Here is a 13,763-nt window from a genome sequence, read left to right as displayed (position 1 = left end):
ATAATATTCAGCTTAATCCTGCATCATCCTTGAACATGCTTGGGGTTTCATTTACTCGGGACTTATCTTGGAAAAATCATATTACATCTCTTGTAAAATCTGCTTCCAAGAGATTGGGTGTGCTAAGCCGACTCCGCTCTTTCTTTACCCCTGCGCAATTGTTGACTCTATACAGGAGTTTTATCCGCCCCTGTGTGGAGTACAACTCTCACGTGTGGGGAGGCTCCCCACATACAGCTCTTCTCAATAGGGTGGAGTCAAAGGCTTTTCGTCTCATTAACTCTCCTCCTCTTACTGACTCCCTTCAACCTCTGTCTCTTCGCCGCACTGTTGCATCTTTATCTCTTTTCTATCGCTACTTTAATGGTCACTGCTCCTCTGAACTGTCCGCTTGCATTCCTCCACCTCTACGACGGGTGCGTAGCACCCATCTGGCAGCAAACTCTCATCCTTTTTCTGTCCAACTCTCTAATGCAAGAGTTAACCGTTACTCCCAGTCTTTCATTTATGCAACAGGTCAGCTCTGGAACTGTCTCCCTCTGTCTGTATTTCCTGCTGCCTATGATTTCCAGTCTTTCAAACGCAGTGTGTCCAGGCATCTCAAAATGATCGGATCTTGAATTTGGCTCTATATTGTATTTTGTTTTTCTCTTGGAGGGAACTGTTACTGCGGGCTCATGGCCTTTGGTTCCTTCTTCCTCGCATAAAAAAAAAAAAAAAAGTGTAACTGTACCTACGTGTAAAATTACACAGTAAATAATAATTTGGCGACGATGAAGGCAGAGGAGAAGAGGCGGCAGCGTGCGGCAGACGATCAGCTGGCCCACACAGCAAAACTGCTGCACCCATTGCTGTACCTGCAAAACCAATTAAGGTGGAGCATCAAAAGTGTCAGTGAGACAAAATTCTTATTACGTTACAATTACTCTCTCTGCCTAGCAATCAGTACATGCTACGAAAAGTACGCTCTAGCTGAAAAATACAAGTGACAGCCTAAGCTTCGTACATTCGAGGTCGCCATTAATTATAGCACACGATTAGTGTCGGCAAGTTGAGAATCCTTGTGCAAACTTGGGTCTTCCATAGCCTCGAACTGCACACGGGTCCTCAACCTGTGCCTTAACGTACAGTGCTTATATTAATATCGGGGAGCCGAGAATCCTTGTGCAAACACGGGTCTTCCATAGCCTTGAGTCGCCTCTGCGGAGTTCTCTCTCGAACTTCCCCCTTAACCTACAGTACTTATATTAGTATCGGGGAGCTGAGAATCCTTGTGCAAACTCGGATCTTCCATAGCCTCGAGTCGCCTCTGCGGAGTTCTCTCTCGAACTTCCCCCTTAACCTACAGTACTTATATTAGTATCGGGGAGCTGAGAATCCTTGTGCAAACTCGGGTCTTCCATAGCCTCGAGTCGCCTCTGCAGAATTCTCTCTCGAACTTCCCCCTTAAACTACGGTACATAATATGTATGTACAGGCCCTGAACATGATGTGTCCTGTGGGGCCAATGGGTGAAACGTCAGGTCTGCATCCACTTCACCACTACCCTGTCTCTCAACTGACTCAGAGATTACAGGTGTGGTTACAAACGGCACAGGAAGGACATGTCCCTGATTAGTGGTGTTACTTTGACACACACTGCAGGAACAGACAAAACTAACTATGTCTCGTCCCATCCCTGGCCAGAAAAAGTCAGCTTGGAGACAGCCCTGGGTCTTCCTTTTGCCCATGTGACCTCCTGAGGCTGAACAATGACCCCATTGTAACACTGCTAGGGTGTACTTAGTGGGAACGACAAACTGTAGTCGAACCTCACCCTCGGGTGTTCGTGACTCACGGTAGAGCCGTCCTTGTTTACGAAGGAACTTGGCTCGACCTCCCCGTGAATACTTCATCACTCTACCCTTTTGTTTATTCGGCACGGCAGCAAGTGTCGGGTCAGAATGTTGTTCTTGTACAACAAGTTGGCTACACGTCAGATCTTGCGGCGATTCAATGATCACTGGGGTGACACAGTCTGGAGCCTCAGCCATGGCTCTTGTTACCGCAGCAGCCGAAGTCTGAGTAGCGTCATGTTCGGTGCAACTATCCTTGACACCAAAAATGTTACGTACTATAAGGTCAAATAGAGGTTCTGGCATGACAACTGCAAGTGTCGTACCAGTATAAAATGGAGATGCCACCTGGATACATGCCTCGGGGAACAATCTCACTGATCCATCAATAAGGTTTGCATGGATCTGTCGACCTGTATACTGCTCAGGCCGAACTAGACTCTGTTTGACAGAGCAACCTGAGAAACCATTATCTCACAGGACCTTCACAGGAATGCCTCCCACAAACCCTGGCTGAACAAGGAAGGTACTGTCACCTGCGGGAGGGCCTGTGGAGGAAGCAGCTAGCCACTCATGAGGCTGCTGAATTGATGCGGCAAACATTGTGCCTTGTGAATTATATACTTGAGGGTTTGTACTCACTGCCTGGGAAGATTGAACATTGGCCATCTGTGGAGGGGGGTTCACTGTCACTGTGGGACTAGTGAACTGTGGGGAAGTACCCATACTGGTAGGGACGTGACCACTGTGCTGCTGCTGAGGAATGAAGGCTGCGTTCGCTTCCTGCCTCTTTTGAGCTGGTGGTGAAAAAGTTTGTCCCGACGGTCAGTTGCGTGGCTGATACTGCTGCTGGTTAGGGTACTTGTTGTGCCTCTTCCACTCAGGTTTCTGAGTGTTTTGCCCCTGGTCCTTCCACTGCGGTTTTGGACCTTGGCCATTACTCTGAGAACGGCCTTGGTGCTGGGATTCAGTCTGAGACGGCTTCCCAGACTTGGCAGTATCTTTTCTGTTCCAGGTGTTTTGCTTACGAGTTTGATACCCGTATGCAGTGAAATACGCGTCAGCCTTTTCTGTCATTTGGCTGGCATCTTTCACCTGGCAGATCTTAAGCTGTGCTATGAGCTCAGCAGGCCACGACCTCTCTAGCTGTGTACGCAGCATAAGGTCAATTATCCCCTCATGCGTGGAAGGAGTTTCATCTTTCTCCATCCACTCATTTAAGTAAGCAGTGAGATGATCAAGGAACTGAACAGCTGTCTCCTTGTCTTGGAGATGAGCTCGCATGAACTGAACTTTGGCGTCGTCTACTGTGAGACCATACGCCTTAATGAGTGCAGCTTTCATCATCTCATACGTGAGATTGTCTCCACGAATTCTGTGGAGAATATCGAGGGCAGGGCCCTCAAATAAACTAAGAAATTGGAGCCGCTTAGCTGCCTCATCCAGTTGATACATGTCTACCATGTCCTCAAAACGAGCTATGTATGGCTCGATTCGCTCGCCTTCCTTGTATGAAGGAAGCTTGATGCGTGGGGTCGCCAGGACATGTGTAGGAAGAGCGCTAGTGGAGCTTGGGTTGGCTGCAGCAGATGTGCCTGAAGCCAAGGAATCTCGCTTGAGCTTCAGCACTTCAAGTTCATGTTTTTCTCGTGCCTCACGTTCGGCACGTTCATATTCACGTTGTTCCCGCTAGGGTTCGCGCTCCTTTTCGCGTTCCTCACGCTGTTCTCGCTCATATTAGCTCTGAATCTTACGCTCTTCACGGGCATCATTCGCGCGCTGCTGGTCCATATTATGCCGTGAGAGTATGTACTCTTTAATTTCAGTTGGGTCTGTAAGACCCATTTCTTTGGCTTCCTGTAAAAATACAGTGGTAGCCATGGCGCTAATTTACTAAGTAAACCGAAACTGAGTACTGACTGCTTTGCAAACGAATGCTAATAACACAAGTAAAGAATACAGACACAAGCTAGTGGTGACCAGTCTTATCTAGTTAAGAGTAAAGCAAAAATGCAAATAACTGGGAAGACTCAATAATTAACACAATGGGTACGGCGACTTCCCAGGAGCGAATAAAATCATCTGGCATTACCAAGAATAAACTAGAGTTAAGTACTCTATTGATTAATAAAGCAAAATTCACTTGCTAAATTAATGGTAACCACCAGTAAACTTGTGCCTATAAACTTTAATGATAAATACCTAAATATGAACGAGTGAGCACTATCTCGTAAATAGCTTTAGAGCTAGGAGTTAATATCCTGACGAGGTCGCCAATTGTCACGGTTTTTTTTAAAATAAAAGCTAATATTATTTAAATGATAATAATGTTCAGTAATATTGCAGAGGAGGGACAATGATTGTCTTACCAAATCAAGCAACGATTACTTTACGCTGACTTGCTTCGCACGATTCTCTAAGAACAAGAATTTATAAACTTTCTCAACAGTACACAGCAGAGACTAATCACTCAATTGCTGTTTATTAGTACTGTTAGCCTCTAGAGAAAGTTACTTCACCCCTGACAATAAATAACTAATACTAATAATAATATCATTTTTTTTTTTTTTTATGCGAGGAAGAAGGAACCAAAGGCCATGAGCCTGCAGTAACAGTTCCCTCCAAGAGAAAAACAAAATACAATAGAGAGCCAAATTCAAGATCCGATCATTTTGAGATGCCTGGACACACTGCGTTTGAAAGACTGGAGATCATAGGAAGCAGGAAATACAGACAGAGGGAGACAGTTCCAGAGCTGACCTGTTGCATAAATGAAAGACTGGGAGTAACGGTTAACTCTTGCATTAGAGAGTTGGACAGAAAAGGGATGAGAGTTTGCTGCCAGACGGGTGCTATGCGCCCGTTGTAGAGGTGGAGGAATGCAAGCAGACAGTTCAGAGGAGCAGTGACCATTAAAGTAGCGATAGAAAAGAGATAAAGATGCAACAGAGCGGTGAAGAGACAGAGGTTGAAGGGAGTCAGTAAGAGGAGGAGAGTTAATGAGACGAAAAGCCTTTGACTCCACCCTATTGAGAAGAGCTGTATGTGGGGAGCCTCCCCACACATGAGAGTTGTACTCCACACAGGGGCGGATAAAACCGCTGTATAGAGTCAACAATTGTGCAGGGGTAAAGAAAGAGCGGAGTCGGCTTAGCACACCCAATCTCTTGGAAGCAGATTTTACAAGAGATGTAATATGATTTTTCCAAGATAAGTCCCGAGTAAATGAAACCCCAAGCATGTTCAAGGATGATGCAGGATTAAGCTGAATATTATTAAACATTAGTGAGTATACCTGTGGAAGATTTTGTCGGGTTGATAGGTGTAAGAACTGAGTCTTAGATGCATTAAAGACAACCATATTATTTTTACCCCAGTCAGAGATACGAGCCAAGTCAGACATTAGGTGTGCCATAGCCTCATCCCTTGTTTGTTGAAGTAACTGTTGAGATGGGCGTTGCGGGAACCGAATGGAAAGGTGAAGGGTGGAGTCATCAGCGTATGAGTGGATAGGGTTAAATGTACAGCTTAGAAGATCATTGATGAATAAAAGGAAGAGAGTTGGTGATAGGACAGAGCCCTGAGGAACACCACTGTTGATAGATCTAGGAGAAGAACGATGGCCGTCTACAACAGCGGCTATAGAACGACCAGAAAGGAAGCTAGCGATGAAGGCACAGATAGAAGGATAGAAACCGTAGGAGGGCAGTTTGGAAATTAAAGATTTATGCCAGACTCGATCGAAAGCCTTTGAGATGTCCAGTGCAATGGCAAAGCTTTCGCCAAAGTCCCGAAAGGAGGATGACCAGGAGTCTGAAAGGTAGGTGAGAAGATCGCCAGTGGAGCGTCCCTGACGGAACCCATACTGACGATCGGAAAGAAGGTTGTGATAGGAAAGATGCCTTAAAATTTTTCTATTAAGAATTGACTCGAAAACTTTTGAAATACAGGTCGTTAAAGCAATTGGACGATAGTTGGAGGGTTGGGAGTGGTCACCCTTCTTTGGGACTGGCTGAATGAGAGCAAACTTCCAGCAAGAAGGAAAGGTACAAGTTGACAGACAAAGGCGAAAGAGTTTGCCTAGGCAGGGTGTAAGCACAGAAGCACAGTTCTTGAGAACAACAGGAGGGACCCCATCAGGCCCATATGCCTTGTTAGTACTGAGGCTAGTGATGGCAGAAAATACATCAACTGAAGACACTTTAATGTCAGCCATGAGGAAGTCAGAGGGGGGAAGTGATGGAGGAACAGCACCGGAATCGTCTAAGGTGGAATTGGAGGAGAAAGTCTGTGCGAAGAGATCTGCTTTATCAGTAGAAGAAATGGCTACAGAACCATTAGAGTAGAAAAGAGGAGGGAAGGATGATGAGGTAAAGTTGTTAGAAAGATTTTTGGCAAGGTGCCAGAATGAGCGGGAAGAATTCGAGTTGGAGAGTTGAGAGCATTTAGTATGGATGAAATTATTTTTAGTAGAGCGAAGAACAGACTTAGCACGATTCCGGGCAGAAACGTAAAGACGATGTGATTCAGGGGTGGGTTGGCTCCTGTACCTTTTGTAGGCCTTCTCCTTGTTGCGGACAGCATTAGAACAAGCGTGATTAAACCAAGGCTTTCTTGCGTTAGTCAAAGGATATGAGAAAGGGATGTATGCTTCCATGCCCGAGAGAATAACCTCTGTAATGTGCAAGGCACACTCAGATGGCTCACGGCCATGGAAGCAATAATCATTCCAGGGAAAATCAAAGAAGTACTGCCTGAGGGCCTCCCAGTCCGCAGCTCCAAAATGCCACAGACGACGCTTCCCTGGAGGGTCCACAGGCCATACCGGATTGATAGGACAGGTTAAGGTAATAAGGTTGTGATCGGAGGAGCCCAACGGAGAGAAAAGATTAACAGAGTAAGCAGAAGGATTAGTTGTGAGGAAGAGGTCAAGTATGTTGGAGCTCTCTCCAAGGCGGTCAGGGATACGGGTAGGGTGCTGTACAAGCTGCTCTAGGTCATTAAGGATAGAAAAGATGTAGGCTTGTTCACCAGGTGGATCCGTGAAAGGAGAGGAGAGCCAAAGGTGGTGGTGAACATTGAAATCTCCAAGAATGGAGATTTCAGAGAAAGGAGAAATGGACAGAATGTGTTCCATCGTAGAAGTAAGATAGTCGAAGAATTTTTGATAGTCATTAGAATTAGGGGATAAGTAAACAGCACAGATATATTTAGTCAGAGAATGACAGGAAAGCCGAAGCCAGAGTGTGGAGAATTCAGAAGAATCAAGTTCAGGAACACAAGAGCAAGATGAGTCGTTGCGTATGTATACACAACAGCCACCTTTGGCTTTGAAATGAGTATAGAGAAAGTAGGAGGATACAGAAGAGGGTTTGCTGTCAGTTGCCTCAGACAGCTTGGTCTCCGTTAGAAAAAGAAGGTGAGGTTTAGAGTTGGAGAGGTGGTGCTCAACAGAGCGAAAGTTAGATGAAAGGCAGCGAATGTTGCAGAAATGAAGAAGAAGAGAGTCAGACAGTGGTTCCAGGCACCTCGAGTCGTCACCGGGAGAGGGGCAGATGGCGGGGGCATTTATGGTCCCCCCCCCTTGGGACTCCGAGGCTTGGTGAATCGACGCCATTATGGTGAATATTTAATAGGAAGTGTAGTGTGTACTGTGCATGTAGTTTGGTGAAGATAGAGAAATTTGTATTGGAGAGCATGCTGGCCTACTCTCTGTGTAAGTGAGACACTGAAAACGTTCAGCAAAGGGGGATGGTCAGGAACTAGTCCTGAGGACCGATGAAATGGGAGCTCCAGCACTCCCTGTCATCAGCTTTCCATCCACCTCGGGAGTACTGCCCTGCTCGACTGGTGCTACAGTCTACTCCACTTAAGCTGATGCTTAACTCCTAGAAGGCACAACGGATTTTAAACTTAATACAAGGCTGGCCTAAGTACCAGTTATGAATAGCAAACCTTTATGCAAGCTAGGAGCTATAAGAGAAATAAGCTTACTTGCGGAGAAATGAAACAAGAGTTTACATTACATTAAGCTCAAGAAAAAGAACTGTTAAATTTATTGATTACAAAATAAATTTAACGTTACATTTCAAATCAAATTAATGAGATCGCACTCACTCACTCACACAAGATTCTAAATTCTTACGCCTAGGAAAAACACCTTAACTAAACTCTTAAACCTAGGAAAATACAAAAAGGAAATACTGGTCAATGAATGTGTGTATCACCCAAAGAAGGGTGGGAGCACTGGAGAACTGTAGTCTAGTGGAGGTTGGGTGCTAGCTGACCTCTCCTCTCACACTTCTGGAGCACAGTACCTCTCTCCATCAAAGCAAACACTGGACTGCCTATTCAAACGATGCGTGTGGTGGAACACACAGGCCACCGGAAGAAGGCGTGGCTAACGGTTGAGGCAGGCAGGGGCGAACAATAAAGAAACAATAGTATCGCTTAGTAGAGCGCTTAGTGACGTGCATTAGATCGGTCACTTTTGAAACAGTGACGAATGTTTTGAAAAGTATACCACCGAAGTGGAGAGAGTAACGGTTAACTGAGCGATACACAGTGAGTTTTCCACTAATAGTTCGTGTTTTTCACAAAAGGGAAATGTCGCGAATTTGATTCGTGACAGTGACTCCACAGGCTTCTCTTAAATAACTCATTTCCACTGCTCTCACTCTTGACTTGTGTCCTTCCAACAATGTCCAAGCTTCACTTCCATACATTGGAGTTGGTATCACAATACTGTTATGTAGTAACTTTTTCACTTCCATGCTCACTTCCCTGTTTCTTATCACTACTTTCAAAGAACCAGCAACCTTTCTTCTCTGCTGTACCCTTTCAAGCACTTCACCCTCCAAACCTCCATCCTTACTCATCACACTACCCAAGTACTTAAATGTACTCACATTTTCCAATTCCTCACCATCCAACCTCGCTGTACATTCACTGACTTCACCTCTCTCAAAGACCATCACTTTACTCTTCCCTACATTCACCTTTAGATTCCGTTTCTTGCACACTCTCCCAAACTCATCCACCAAGCCTTGCAGCTCCCCTCCGTCTTCACTCAACAACACAGTATCATCTGCAAACAACAGTACAGGGAGTTTCCAAACACTATCCTCTCTCACCAGGGCCACTCCAACATCCACTACCCTACCTTGTACAGTCGCCAAACTTTCCACCTGGGCCACTTAGCCGTGAGAGGTAGGTAACGGGTGCTGGCAACAGTGTATCTGTTCGTGTGTACATGTTCGACGAAACTCCGGATCATCAACTCTGTTCGTTCGTAGTGAACCTCAGGGTTCATCCCAATAATCAGTCGACAATTTTTAGCCCATAGAATTTCAAAGGAACTTCTTGGAAGTATTGGATAATGCTAGTATTGAAAATAATAGTGAAATAATCTAAATGACCGCATCTTTACATATATTGCATACTTATAAACGTATTCTTTTCCATTATTACATGATAAACCCATGGCTAAAAATTGTCTACTGATTATTGGGGAGAAGAACCGTTGTGTGACCGGCCCTTACGGTAAAAAAATAGATACCAGTGTCTGTTCGTTTTGCAATTCGCCAGTAAATTATATGGCATCTCAATGCCAATCCTTTCGTTAACGATAGAAAACCTAAGCATCTCATCATTTAATCATTACGTGGATCACTGTGCTTGCAGTGCAAACACGGCAATTGTTTTGATAGTTGATATATATTAAATGTGAAACCTTACTCTGGGTGGTGGTGTTGTTAACACTTCCGACAACCGATCCGTGTAACGTGGTTCCACCCCCGTCAGGAGAGATGGGTTTCTCCTGTTAAACACCAAGCCCTTATCTTATGACCTAGGTCTTTGTAGCAGCCAATCAGCAACCAACATCACATAACCTCGCACCCCGGGCCTCGGTGATGGATGCTATACGCGCCTACGTTCGTGGTATCAAAAAAAAAAAAAAAAAAAAAAAAAAAAATGTTCCAGCCTGTAATGATAATTTGATGTTCGTTTTATGTTGCATTTACCAATCACATAAGTAATATCACAGGCAGTGGTGATATAAATGTCCCAACAATTCATGATTCAATAGCAATTGTGCTTAAAATGACTGGAAGCATTTGCATTCTGTGATGGGGAGGTGGTGTCTTCATCTTGCTATAATGTGAGATAATGTTCGGTGAATAATAATCGATAAGCGTGTAAATGTGGGACCTCACACATAAGCGGCACTGCTCACAATCAGTTTTCCTTGTAATGTGTAATTCAGTCATTCGTTAGATGAATGGACCATGAAGGTGTGTCGTAATGACCACAATCATATTATGAAATATGATACGGTAAGTCACTATCATTGCTGATATAATAGCCACATTCGACAACAGTATGCATAAACTCTTCGCCTGTTGAGGTGACAGTACTTTAACCTCCTACCTCTTCGTGGTGCACCACAGAACACATAAAAACATCTACCTGAAGTACTACCAACGAGGAAATAAGCAACTGTTAACAGTGTCTGAATATCATCCTAATGTTTATCGGTCAGTGTCATTCATGATGTGTGATATGTCAGGTAATCTTACTTGTAACTGGAATTAGATGTTAGGTAAATGCATTCCTCTTCAACCTATACTGATAATGGTATCAAGTGATAACCCTATGAAATGGAATTACTGATATAAGGGGAGAGTGTGAGAGAGAGAGAGAAGGGCTTGGAGCGATATGTAAAAACAACATAGAAAATAAAATGTTTAGTATTGTTAACAATGCAAATATTTAGAAGAATCCTATGGGGATCTGAAAAACTAGTTCGGCAATTTTTATCACTGGCGGTATGAATAACGTAACCCCCCCCGCCCCCCCACCGTCCGGCGCCTGCCCTGGCCTTCAATATGCCTAGCTCCCCCTTTAAGCAGTTCTCCCACCGGCTCAACTAGTTGCCGGAACAGGTTGAACTGACCAAGGCCAAATAAGTAGACTGTAATATATATTATTGTGTTATATATAATAGTACATATTTATATCATAATATTATATATATTACCTTATTATAAAATTAATATATTCATATTTATTTGGCCTTGGTCAGCGCGACCTGTTGCACACAACAATTTTCCGTGCGCCCAGATATATGCAACTAGCTGAACCGATAGGAGAGCCGCCCTACTCCTGAGACATTTTTCTCCCCACCCAACTCCGTACCCAACCATCTATGGGATAAACTCTGACTCTAACGGAGGTTCACTACGGACGAAGAGAGTTGATGATCTGGACTTTCGTCGAGCATGTACACACGAACGAACACATACACTGTTGCCAGCACCCGTTACCCACCTCTCGCGGCTAGGTGGCCCAGGTGGAAAGTTTGACGACTGTACCTCTTTTATTACCCCATCCTACTTTCAGCATAAGATAATCCACCGGTATACATGGAAAGTAATGAGGAGGATGGATGGTGAACCTGTTGAATGAAAGGCAGTGATAGACTACGTGTGTGTGGATGAGCGAATGAGAAGACAAGTGTTGGATGCAAGAGTGTGGAGAGGGTGGGGGAATGGAGTCTCGGACCATCACTTAGTGATGGCCAAGGTAAAGCTGCAAAGAAAATGGTTGAGGAGACGAAGGGGAAGACAGGAGGAAACAGATCCTGTGAGAAGAGTGGAGAATTTGGAAGATAGGGAGGAAATGGCCGAGTATAAGAGCATGGTGGAAGAAAGATTGGGAAGGTATGAGCTAGAGCAGATGGAAGGGGTGGAAGACGTATGTAAGATATTCACGGAAGAGATAGGCGCAGCGTGTGAGGTGGTTTGTGGAGTAAGGAGGAGATGCAAGGGTGTTCAAGGGACAGCATGGTGGATTGTTGAGGTGAAACGAGCTGTGGAACAAAAGAAGAAGGCATATAGTGAATGGTTAGCCAGTAGAGGTAGGGGAGAAGATGAGAAAGAGAAGAGAGAGGTATATGTGAGCAGGAGAAGGGAGGTGAAGAGACTGGTGAAGGAGAGTAAGAAGAAAGTGGATGAAGAGTTTGGGAGGATTTTGAGTGTGAAATGGAGGGAGAGTAAGAAATTGTTTTGGAAAGAGGTAAAGAAAGTGAGGCAGTGTGAAAGGGGAATTAGTAGGGGAGTGAAAGATAGGAATAATAGAGTGTTGGTGGAGAAGAGAGAGAAATTGAGGAGATGGAAGGAGTACTTTGAGGATTTGTTGAATGTAGAGAGTGAGAGCAGTGCGAGTATAAGTGGTCGGGGAATGGCTGGGAGAAGAAGAGATGAGAGGAGGGAGGAAGAGATCAGCAGGGCGGAAGTAATGGAAGCAAAGAATATTAAGTTGGGAATGGCCCCAGGAATTGATGGAGTGTGTGGTGAAATGCTGAGGTATGGGGGTGAGATTGTAGTGGAGTGGATATGGAAGTTGTGTAGATTGGCTTGGGAAGAGGGAAGAGTTCCAGAGGACTGGAAATCAGGTATAATTGTTCCTTTATACAAAGGAAAAGGGGAGAGAGAAGTATGCGGTAACCATAGGGGTATTTGCCTTCTTAGTGTGACTGGTAAAATATATGGTAGAATACTCATTGATAGGGTTAGGCATGTGACAGAGGAGCTAGTTGGAGAAGAACAAGGGGGATTTAGGAAGGGAAAAGAGTGTGTAGATCTGATATTTGTTCTAAGATATTTAGTGGAGAAGTATCTACAGAAGGGAAAGAAAGTGTATGCTGTCTTCATGGACTTGGAGAAAGCTTATGACAGAATAGATAGGCAAGGTATGTGGAAGGTATTAAGAATATATGGAGTGGAGGGGAAATTGTTTAGTGCTGTGAAGAGTATGTACTGTCACGGGGTTTTTATAATATCACTGGGTTTTTAAAATAAATGCTAAGTATTATTTAATTGATAATAATATTCAATAATATTAAAGAGCAGGGACAATGATTGTCTTGCTAAATCGAGCAATGATTCTCTAAGAACGAGAATTTATAAACTTTCTCAACAGTACACAGCAGAGACTAATTACTCACGAATGCTGAATTAGTACTGTTAGCCTCTGGAGAAAGTTACTTCACCCCTGAAAATAAATAACTAATAATAATAATAATATCAGGTCCTTGCTGATGCTTAACTCCTTGCACAACGGATTTTGAGTTAATACAACAAGACTGGTCTAAGTACCAGTTATGAATAGTAAATCGTCAATGCAAGCTAGGAGCTATGTGGGAAATAAGCTTAATTATGGAGAAATGAAACAAGAGTTTACTTTACATTAAGCTCAAGAAAAAGAACTGTTAAATTTATTGAGTACAAAAAATAAATTTAACGTTACATTTCAAATCAAATCAATGAGACCGCACTCACTCACTCACGCAAAAGCTAAATCCTTATGCCTAGAAAAAAAACACCTTAATTAAACTCTTAAGACTACGAAAATACAAAAAAGGAAATACTGGTCGATGAATGCTGTGTATCACCCAGGGGGTGGGAGCTTGGATTAACTGTACTCTGTGGAGCTTGGGTGCTAGCTGACCTCTCACACTTCTGGAGCACAGGACCTCTCTCCGTCACAACAAACACTCGACTGCTAAGTCGTGGGAACAAAAGGGGGAGCAGTAGGCCGCATTTTCTAACGGTCGAGGCAAGCAGGGGCGAACAATAAAGAAACAATAGTATCGCTCAGTACAGCACTTAGTGACGTGCATTAAATCGGTCACTTTTGAAAACAGTGACTAATGTTTTGAAAAGTATACCCCGAAATGGAGAGAGAAACGGTTAACTGAGCGATACACAGTGAGTTTTCCACTAATAGTTCGTGGCTTCTCACAAAAGGAAAATGTCGCGAATTTGATTTGTGACATTACTCCCCTACAAAATTAAATTTTTTCCTTATGGGAAGAAATTTGTGGATATATATATATGTACACATCCTAACTCAGTCACACAAGAT

At 43.9% G+C, this 13,763-nt stretch overlaps 1 protein-coding gene across 1 annotated transcript in view; it reads left to right on the top strand.

The window, feature by feature from the left end:
• The window catches only part of LOC145411024 (uncharacterized), a 204,828-nt gene that overhangs the window by 77,186 nt on the left and 113,879 nt on the right, over positions 1 to 13,763 (top strand). The gene's annotated exons all lie outside the window — the stretch shown is intronic.

This window comes from Coenobita brevimanus, chromosome 87, assembly GCF_032717465.1.
Source record: "Coenobita brevimanus isolate Jiangsu-jjx chromosome 87, ASM3271746v2, whole genome shotgun sequence".
NCBI classification, from domain to species: Eukaryota; Metazoa; Arthropoda; class Malacostraca; order Decapoda; family Coenobitidae; genus Coenobita; species Coenobita brevimanus.
This window is presented reverse-complemented; position numbering and strand designations above follow the sequence as displayed.